The sequence below is a fragment of the Callospermophilus lateralis genome, chromosome 5 (genome assembly GCF_048772815.1).
Source record: "Callospermophilus lateralis isolate mCalLat2 chromosome 5, mCalLat2.hap1, whole genome shotgun sequence".
NCBI classification, from domain to species: Eukaryota; Metazoa; Chordata; class Mammalia; order Rodentia; family Sciuridae; genus Callospermophilus; species Callospermophilus lateralis.
Window position 1 is genome coordinate 100,318,737 of NC_135309.1, and position 10,937 is coordinate 100,329,673.

Here is a 10,937-nt window from a genome sequence, read left to right on the forward strand (position 1 = left end):
ATCTATCAAACCCCATTAAATATTCCTGAAACTTTAAAGTGTGTGGCTTGACCGTCTTTTGATATAATCCAATATGAAAGTGTATTAAATTTTTGATGTGTTTCATGATGTACTGATCATTACATTAAATATAACAATACTTGTTAATCTGGCCTACTGATGAGTGAATGAGCACCCAGTAACTGAATGTTAACATATTACATTTGGAAGTGTGGTATACATGTCTCTTTCTTTGTAAACAGAGCATATATGACACACGATTAAGAAACTTCCTCTGTGTATTGTGTTCAAACCCAGTTAGGTGTTCACAACCAGCAGTGGTGCCGGAACTTTGTTTAGAACATCTGCTTGCATTGGGAAAAGCTAATATTATCATGTTGTGGAAGGCTTTCTCCCTGCCCTACCTGCCAATCCAGACAGAGGACAAGTCAGTCATGATCATCCCACTGTCCAGTCATACTGAGCTACAGGCAGTCACACCAGCATCCAGGCTCTCTCACAGCTCATTTTCCTTCCTTGTATGTGACATTCTCAGAGGCAGTGGTATCCATTCCCACCTCTCCATCTCCTTGTCCTCCAGATCCATATTCTTCATGAAACCATTCCTATCCCTGTCAGGCTGGGTTAGGTGCCCAACAAGGCTACTGTTTTGCACAGCTCCAGGACAGCATCATTCCCATTGTATGCAGGTGTCTTCGTTTTCCAGTAGTGTCCTGCATCTACCTCTATGCATCCTGTTCTGTTACCATTCTGTGGTTTTATTGCTTCACAATTGCTCTTGAGGGTTCCGCTTTGAGAGCTGATGCTGAGCTTTGTTTCTACTTCTCTGGCATAAAAATGTCGGTCGATTGATAATTATTTGAATTTGGCTTCATATGGCACAGAGCATAATTTAGAAGCTTGAGATATGTGACTGCAATTCATGTGCCTGGACCTACACAAATTATTCAAATAGCCTATGTAGCACATTTTCTCTATTGTGGTGTCTATTATTCCAGTCATTTCTCTCATCTCCTGTGGCCATGCTGCTGATCTTCTTGCTCGGGTATCTATTAACACCAAAAACACTGCTCTTTCTCCTCTTTCTAGTTATTGCCTTTGCCCCCAAATCCTTTTCCTCCTCATCCTTACCTTTTTCCTTCTCTTTTTGGTCCCCCTCCTCTTTCTCTTCCTTGTTCTTTTGTTCTTCTTTGCTTGTATCTGAGCAGTAGAGGCTTTGCTTTTTAATAAATACTTACCAGAGTATGCTTTTTTAGAAGTCAACCTCTGAAATAGCTTCTTACCTTATATTTTCCATGGTATTTTTATTACTAGTATTTGCTCATTCATCTCAGTATGGTGTGAACCAAAAAGTATTTTCAAATATGTGGTTTTATCAGCCTCTGAGGTTAATGACTGACAGCTGTGCATGTGAGGTTTCTCTGCAATTTGGGGCAGCAGTTCATTGTTGACAAGCAGTCTTACCATTTTTCTTGGCTTCCATGTACTGTGTTCTCAGGATTACATTTCATTATCTAGATATAAATGTATCTCTGTACTTTCTAAAATTAACAAAGTATAAGAGATTATCCAAAGTTCATTACTATGCAAATAATCCTCAATAGTCATTTGTCCAGCATTGATGAGAATTTGGGTCTTTTATGTAATAATCATGGAATGATCTTTGTTTTATGTGAAAATTATGGAAGTGAAAAGCTTAGGTTTTTGTGACTTCTCTTTCTTTTTACTTCATTAGCACCTTCCCATGGACTCAGTCACATCTACACAGCTCTCACTAGCATGGAAGTGAGACTTTCCATAATATTTCACATATCATGCTCCAGTTTGAAATGGAAAAAAAATATTGGGGAACTATGTACTGATAACTCTAATGGTGGGAATTTGGAGCCAAGTTGAGAGGGAGGATCTATGAGAGGGCTGGGGCTGATAATTTTGTAACATTGAGAATACTGAAAAACCTTGCAGGCAGGTATACCTAATTTCCACCCTTCTTGAGATAATGCTACCCTTCTTTTTATGTATCATACTCATAGTGATTATTTGGCTGAGTTGATGACAAGCCTAAACACACACACACACACACACACATTTTAAATGCCATTTTTGTTTGTAAAAGCTACAGATTGTGAAGATTTTTTCAGTCTAGTTAGTTCTGATGAAGCTTCACTGACTATAAAGTTGGTTAAGTGATTTTGTTTTCACATGAACAAGTTTCTTAAATAAGATAGTTATAAATGAGAATAATTTAATTTTAAAAACACTTTTGAAGATCACTGTAATTTAAAAATCTACGAATTTTTAAATTGATGAATTCGTGGACTATATCTTCCATCATAAAAAAAAACCTAGCCATCATTATTTACAAAGCTGGAGAATGATGTATTTTCTGGGTTTTATGTTGTGCAGACACAGAGTTTTGGGCTACAACAGACTTTGTTTCTTATAAACTAATGAATTGACTTCTGAAGAGAACCATGCATTGTCATAGGATGTCAAAGTAAATCTGCTTCATGTCTTTCAAAGCTATCTTAAAAGTGACAGCCCAAATGGTGGGAGATTCCTCAACAGGAGAGAAGAGATTTGTTTCTGATACTGAAAATCATTACTTTAATACATATTTGTTTTTATGATGATTTAGTGTAATCAAAGAATCAAAGATCACAAAGTCCTTAGCTATATGTACAAAAAATCAGAACTGACATATTTTAAATCTTACTACAACCTCTCAGAATTTAGTCACTGTTCAAAATATGAGTTGCCTAATTTGTTGTGTATCAACTAGTTCTAAGTTAGGTGTGGTATGCAGTGGTGAGCTTAGTGTTGGATTTTACACTATGTGGAAAGCTGTGGCATCTGGGACAGCACCAAAGCTGTCTCGCAGATGATTCACAGTTACATTTTTAGATCCAGTGTTAATGTAATGTTTAATTGACAGCTGTTGAAATTTTGAGGTTTTAAAGAGATGCTAAAATTTTAAATGAGATGGAGTCTTAAAATATTGTTTCCCTAGCCCAGTTAGAAACACTTTCAAAAGTAATTTGGTTGAAAGTGAGGTTATGATAAATATTCTAGTCATATAAATCTTGCTTCTAAATATTTTACTTTACAAAATTTATTTCAAATCATAAAATTTATAACTAAGAGATTTATTTTCATCTGGCTGTGTCCATACGTGCTAGAGTCTAAACTCATTTTCACATAACCTAGATTTGAAAAAATCTAAAAATCCTCATATTTGCACATTACAGTGTGAAGGGCAGTTATGTTCCATGTTTTAAAAGTGATGTAGGAAAATAACTAAAAATGGATGTTGCTTAATTTCATTTGCTTTCTTTATTTTGGATTTTCATTTGATGGGTAACAATGAGAAGGCAATCTAAGTTCTTTATAATTCCTAGAATATTCCTTTAAAGTATTTCAAAAAATAAGTGTTTATTATACATATTGTTGATTAAAAGTGCCCTTCCAACTTCTTTAAAATCTCTCTAAGTTCTACTTAAATTATATTTCATTGGTGAGAAGACATATCTACTTGTGTAGGATTTTTACTTTAGTGACAAGATCCTTGTCAGTATTCAAAAATCATGTACTGTTACTAAAAATAAATTATTTGATTTTATATATTAAGAAAAAATATTGTACAGAATAATTTTCTCTCATTCAATGTAATGCATTTTTACTGATACTACTGAGATTTTTGATGATGGAATCAAGAACGAAGGAATCTATACAGCAATGACTTTCCTGTGTAGTCATGCCTAACAAGCATATCCTTTAAAGATCATGCTTATTCACTCTTGAGAGATTTTTTTTTCCAAGAAATGCTATATGAGAAGTGGCAGCTGATTTAACAGTCTCTCAAGAATTGTTCAGGAGGCAATTTGATTTTGATGGTTTTCTTGCTATTTAAGGGTAGAATACAAAGTTTTCTTCTGCATCCTGTAAAGGATTAATTTGTCATGACATCACTGTGACATATTCATATTGGTTGTTGTCCAATTTGTAATGTTCTATGGTAAAATTTGAGTTCTTAGGGAACGATTATTGAATAAGTTCCCCAAAAATGAACAAAGGGAGAGATAAGAAGTTTATTTACTCTATCACCAGCATTATCAAAACATATTTTAACATGTTTTTAATTATTCTCTCTACCAACAACCATATGATAGAGAAACAGAGTACTAATTATGGAAGAAGGCATGCCCTCCGAACACGTAGAAATCTCAGATAATTGAAAAATATTAGGTAGAGTGTAAGAACATCTGCAGATGTTATTTAAACTGACGTCACAGAAAAATGCCACAGCCATTATAGCAATTTCTTTTTATATGCTAAGGCTTCGAGACCCTAAGTTTCCTTGTTCATCTATCATACCAATTTTTTCTCCAACAGACTGTGAACTATTCACCAGACCTTGGCCTATAATATTGGACAATATTGAGAACAAATCTAGAATTTCCTCTGCCTGACCTGGGAGGCAAGTCTTGCTAACTACTCATGTAAATGTATAGGAAAAAGACATTTTAAATGGAAATATCAGGATGAATTGATTATTTCCCTGTTCACATGCCATCTCACCCTTGTGGTGTAATAAATAATGACATGCAAAAGTCACTTGGAACATGCAGTGACAATTAAGTCCATTTCTTTCCTTCTTGTCACTATCCAGCTACCTCTATTGACAGCTACCTATCCACTGGTATTATCCCATTTGAAAAGATTCCTGGTTAAAGAAGACACACTACATCATTGAGGAAACATATATTACTCTCTGTCCTCCTTTTGTAGTAAAGAAATGAGTCAAATAAGAGATAAGATAAACATGTAATATTATGTTTTTATGTCTGTAAATTACATCTCCAACCTCAAGGTAAACTGAGTTAGAGAAAAAAATCTGTCTTAAGCTGTTGCATACAAATAGAATTTGAATGATATGTTCAGGACTTTTAGGAATCACTTTAGGAAAAAAAATGAGGGTTTAATATAGTTTATAACATGGGTATCAAAATCATGCTATATGTATTTCTTTATTTATTCAGCAAAATTCAGAGTTTCAGTTACTCAGAAATAAGAAAAATGGTCCTTGTGCTTATTAATATGTGTATATAGTGCTTTCTTCATATTCCTTAGATATTCAATAAAAAGCTGTAGATTTGAGCATTATAAACACCAAATATAATTTGTGCTTTTATTAGGGCATGTTTTCTATATTTATTTTAGAAAATCAATAAAAATCAAATAAACACTTGCCAAATACATTTTAAAAAATGATTACAGAAAAATCTAACTCGTAGCTCCTGAACTGTTTAAAGTAGGTTCTGATTTGCCAAAGATCAGCTGGAGCAAATGCACTTTAAATGAAAGGTTGCTGAGTTTGCCCAAACTCTCAATATTTTCTAAGAGAGAGCTAGCATAAAGCCAGCCAAAAACAATAAGTAAATTGAACTGCTTCTTAAACAAAGGTTATTGATATCATTACTTTAAAATCCTATAAATTTATTGTTGAAAAGGACAGTCCTAGCATTCCTTGTAAGAAGAATGGATAGCCTGATATCTCCAATAAGAAAAATAAATTAAGCAATGATAACAACAACTAATGTAAGGCTTTGACACCAACTCTACCAATTGACCAACAAAAAGTTGACCCTGAAGCAGTTGAATGACTTCTTCCAAGCCATACAACAAGAAAGTTGCCGACCAAGTAATGAAACTAAATTTTGCCTTTTTCTCATTACACCTACGATATCTCCCCACATCCCTGAGATAGCCCACACACGTTACTGTTTTCCCCAAGTGGTTTTAAAAAGTTTTCCTGTTTACTCTGTGCCATGACTTGGATGATAAATAATACTAAGGCCTTCTTAACCATCAGACAATTTAGTGAACATTCAAAATGTAGGGGAAAGAAAAGAGATAAAATGAAGAATAGATGGGTAAGAGACAGAGAAAATAAATGGAGAAATGGAAACATAAAAGAAAAATAAGATGGATAGAAAGTTGGAAAATTTAGGGGGTATTTTAGGATGATTTCAAAATATGATTCTGATTCAGTATACCTGGGATGATGCCCAAGAATGAACATGTCTGACAAGTTCCTAGGTGCTGCTGCTGCTGCTCCGGGTACCACACTAATTTTACTCCTCAGCTCAGTTAGAATAATGGACTTACAGGGGCACTCACCTGCCTCTGAGATGGAGACAGCTGCTGTTTTCTTTTTTGCAAACATTTATCCATGTAAATTGATCACATTTGAGATAGGACATGCTACCTTGATAAAAACAGTGGTGTAATTTTTTACTTTTTCAAGAACACTTCTCAACGTAAAGGGAATTTGTCATTACTCCTATTTTGTAGGTAGAGAAATTGAGACCTGAAGTACACTTCACATTTTCTCCCCTCAGAGCTCTGACTTTTTTCCAGTCCTCTACGCTGACATAGAGCATATTAAGCATATCAAGGGCAAGGAAGCAAGAGAGTGACCATGGCCAGGCTGGAGGGGCTCTTTGCCAAGGTCTGAGGCTGGGCAGCCAACTCAGGACCCCAGGAAAGCTGATTTCACTTCTGGGGGTTTCATGCAGCTGTGCAACGTGGCAGGGAAATTGTGTTCACCTTGAAGCTTACACACACTCTCCTGGAGGACATCTGTCATTGCATAATTGAGCAAAGCTTTTTGTTTGTTTGTTCAACTGTTTGGCTTCTCTCTTGAGTTTTGGGTGTACTCCAAGCAGTTCCTCATTCTCTGCCACTGTATGTAGTACATCCTGAGGCTTAGGAAAATCTATTATTAACCTATCAACACTAGCAATTGTCTCTCTTTACATTGAAGAATCCAAATGCATCACTAATCTGAGTCCATTAGCCTATGTTCTGACTTCTAGATTTCTCCCTACAAATCCAAAAGAGAAAACAAAATCAAAAGCCCCCAACAGAGCAATTGAGAAGCCAATATATTGTTACCTCTTTGGGGAGGAGGGGGAGACAGAGAAGATTAAAAAAAAAAAAACAAACCTACAGTCTCAAAGTCTAATATATAGAATTATATGGAACAAAGGCTATTTTAACAGCTAAAAGGAAAAAGAGTTACTTCAGGAAAAAAAAAAAAGAACAATGTTTTTGAATTAAGTTAATTTAAACCTAATGAAAATGCTCTCACAATCCCTATTTTATTTTGTTTCATTGCAATATTCACCAGCATTTGAAAAGCACTGATCTTCCTTCTTCTCTCTCTAATTAGATAAGACTTAAGTGATATTATAACAAAAAAAGGTCAACCTATTTAAAAATAATTCTGTAGAACAAAATGGTTCCTTTTCTCTTTCAATTTCCAACAACTTTTGTATTGATTCTCATAATTTTTTAGCCAAATCTCACAACATAAATTGATGGTGGATTATTTTATTATATCCCCGGTGAAGGCAAATGTAAATTTTCAATCTCCATCGAGGAGATTAATGTTTAAACATATGAACACACCTTGATCCAGGCTCCTGTATTGCTTTTAACTGTTTCTCCCAGGTGCAATTTCCAGTCAGTCCTCCTCTCTGCACACAGGCACAGTTCTGGGTGGGTAGCACATAGCGAGAGAAGCATTCAGATTTCACCTCAAACCTCCCATGGGTAATGGGACTATGCCCTTGACCCAACAAGAGAGGGCCCCCGGGAGCCACTCCATGAAGAGTTTTGATGTGACACTCATGAGGAGAAAGTTAATAGTATTCCATGGGGCACACAGGGCACCAATATGGTGGTGAGTGTGCAATCCTTAAGATCAGAAGACATGGACTCCCACCTCCTCCCTGCTCATGCTGGGTATTTCTCCACTCTGAGATTCCATTTCCAGAACTATAAAATGTTTATTACAATATGCTTACCTCAATTGAGTTATTCTGAGAAATAACAATTAAGTAGATGAGGCTTCAAGGACAGTGCCCAACATGTGATTGCACCTCAGAAAACATATAGTGTTGCTCTCGGCCAGAGAAAATAGAATGCATCCCTTCCACTTGGTTTTATTTCCCTGTAACCTAATGTAAGAATTTTTAAATAGGTCCCTAAGCAATGTCAGTTAAGCACTTTAGTATTAGACTTTTGGTATTGGTATATCTGTATATTAAACTGTTAGACTTTTGGTAGGGTATCTTGCTTCTAAAATAGTGGTTTGATTATCACCAAAGTCCAAGGGTAAAATTACATTCTTATCATCTGTCTTTGAGCATAGACATTTCAATTTGGTCTCATTTTGAAGATGGGTGTATCTCCATGGCAGCAAGACTTTGTAGACTATAAAAAGAAACCATCAAATATCTGAGTTTCAGGTAAACGAACAGTGCTAATTCAAGGACTGGTAATAAGCAGATTGTTTTAAAGTACCCCTAATTTTCTAAATTTTACTTATATCAAGAACTGAAATTTTTTTATTCAACATATCTAGATAGCCAGAGGAGACATGATCACAAAATGCAAATAAGCAGGACTCAGATGGATTCACTCACATGATCACCTATGTTTGAATTGTCCTTCTCTGTTGGAGACCAACAGAAGGCCCCTGGCATATTCCATGTCCTCAAGGGCCTCCATCTGATGTACAGCACCTTCTGTTATGCATGCAGTTTGCTCAAACACCCAGAGATTTTGTTCCTGAAGTTTGCCTTGTTAGTTTCCTCTCTGTTGATGGGGCAGTAGCTGTGCTGCCAGGGCAAAAAAAAAGACAATGTCCACTTTCTCCTCCTCAGGTTGCGTTAATATTAGTGAAGGATGCCCCAAACTGTTCATTATATTGTTAGAGTCTGTAAACACGTCAGGATGGCGCCTGGCATTTTGCCAGACAAATGTTAGAGTCTATAAACAAGTCTGGATGGTGCCTGGCAAAATGCCAGAGGGAGTGGTTTGTGAAGTAACGCCAGCGAGCCATTAAGTGTGGAGATTTCTTATTGGTTGACTGCTGTATCTAGTTTATGTTAATTAGATAAGCTGTGTGGAATGTATAAATACCGCTCCTGTCCTACAATAAACGGCTCCCTCTCCTACTGTATCAATCTACACAAGTTGTTCGTCACCCCCGGTTATTTTGCTGCAGCCGGACTGCGGCATTATATATGCATCCTTATTAATCACCAATCACTACAAATGTGCAATATCCTTGGGTTTTTCAGATGGTGGTGGTGGTAGTATATGTGTGTCTGTGTGTATGTCATACACATGAGCCACCAGGGCAGTGTTCAAGGCACCAGGCACAGAGAAGTATCATAAACCAGTCAGGGAACAATAAACAAGAAAAGTGCCACATGGCTGACTTTTTATATGTAAGTAAGTCTTTTCTTAAGAAAGTTTATATTCACACATAACAGAAATCAAAGTTTTAAGATCATAATAGTTTTAAGATTAAAATCCTGAATAAAAAAGGCACCACCAACAAAATAACAAATTAAGCGTCCTTCAGAAAAAATAAGCACACCTCAAAGTAGGTGTTGCTTTTACATAAAAGCAAATCTAAACCTTGCCCTTAATAGATATATGACCTTCAGTAAGATAACTATCAAGAAATGGAAATGATTGTCTCATAATATTCTTATAATGCCATGAGCCATTATATGCAAAATTGCTTAAGACTTGACAAATAATAGACATCCAATAAAAGGAAACAGCTGCTGTTATTAGTATCTTCTAGCCCCTTCCACCAAACACACACATATTCTCATGATGTTTGTATTTCAGATTTGGGTATACAGCCTAAATACCTCAACTCAGTGGAATAAATTTTATTGGTTTATGTTTGGGTACTGTGGTATGGAATTAAAGGAAACATAGATTTGAATGTAATTTCTTTTAGGCAAAAATGAATGAGGGTCTTAAGATGTAATTCACTGTGGAGTGCTTTCCTAGGATACTTGAGGCCCTGGGTTTAATCTCCATCATTGAGAAAAAAGAATATAAATGAAGGTAGTTGCAGTGGTCAAATGCACAATTCTACCATATGTGTACAACTTCTCACAAAGGAAGCTACAGTTGACCAGAGTGATATGAAAATTAATCTATAACACTCCCTGCCTTTATTCACCTGGACCCCTCACCTGGAATGTCTCCTGTTTTCACCTGTTGAAACTGTATGCTCCTTTTGTACCCCCTCTCACAACACACTCTCTCTCTCTTTTTCTGATTCCTGGGACAATGGAAGAGCACATCTCACTTCTGGGGCTGTTTGCCCACTGTTTCAAGTTTGTGAATATAATGAACCAAATGATATTACAATTCCCAAAGTCACTTTTGTTGTATTTGTGCACCCAAAGCACATTTCTGGACTAAAAATAGGTAATATTTGTTAATTGTAATTCTAAGGACAAAAAGTCAATGGCTACAAAAAATTATCATTTTACAAAAACACTCAGAGGAACAAGCAAGTGAACATCTGAAAATAAGGTGAGTAGATAAGATAGAATTTTGAAGGCAACACACTTGCCTTCCTGGACAGATAAGGTGCATAATTTGCTCATCCACCATCTTCTTTGTGTGACATAATGAAGAAAAAGAATTACAGCAACATGAAAGACTGAGTCCATGAGCATCAGAGCCATGCTGCTTTTCTGGCAATGTGGGGGTGGGGGATGCAGAAAAGCATATTTTCAGTCCCAAGAGGGACTCAGGGAGTGCTGTAAGGGCATTAGGCTCTGAGGACAGCTTGCTTGCAAGGACCTCCAGGAACAGACTCAGAGCTCTTTAATAAGTATTCCAGGGAGTCCAGGCTTTCCTGGAAAAAAACAAATTAGTGTGAGAAGCCAGTCCTGTGCAATTTCAGTTTTAAAAATAGCCAGTATTGTTAAGGCTGCTGTGTGCATGAGAGGAAAAGAAAGACCTTGTTAATATTTGCCTCAGCTTTCTACACTATAACAGAAAAGCTACACTGAAATTCTTACTTGGCAAATATCGCAAAGGTCGTGAGG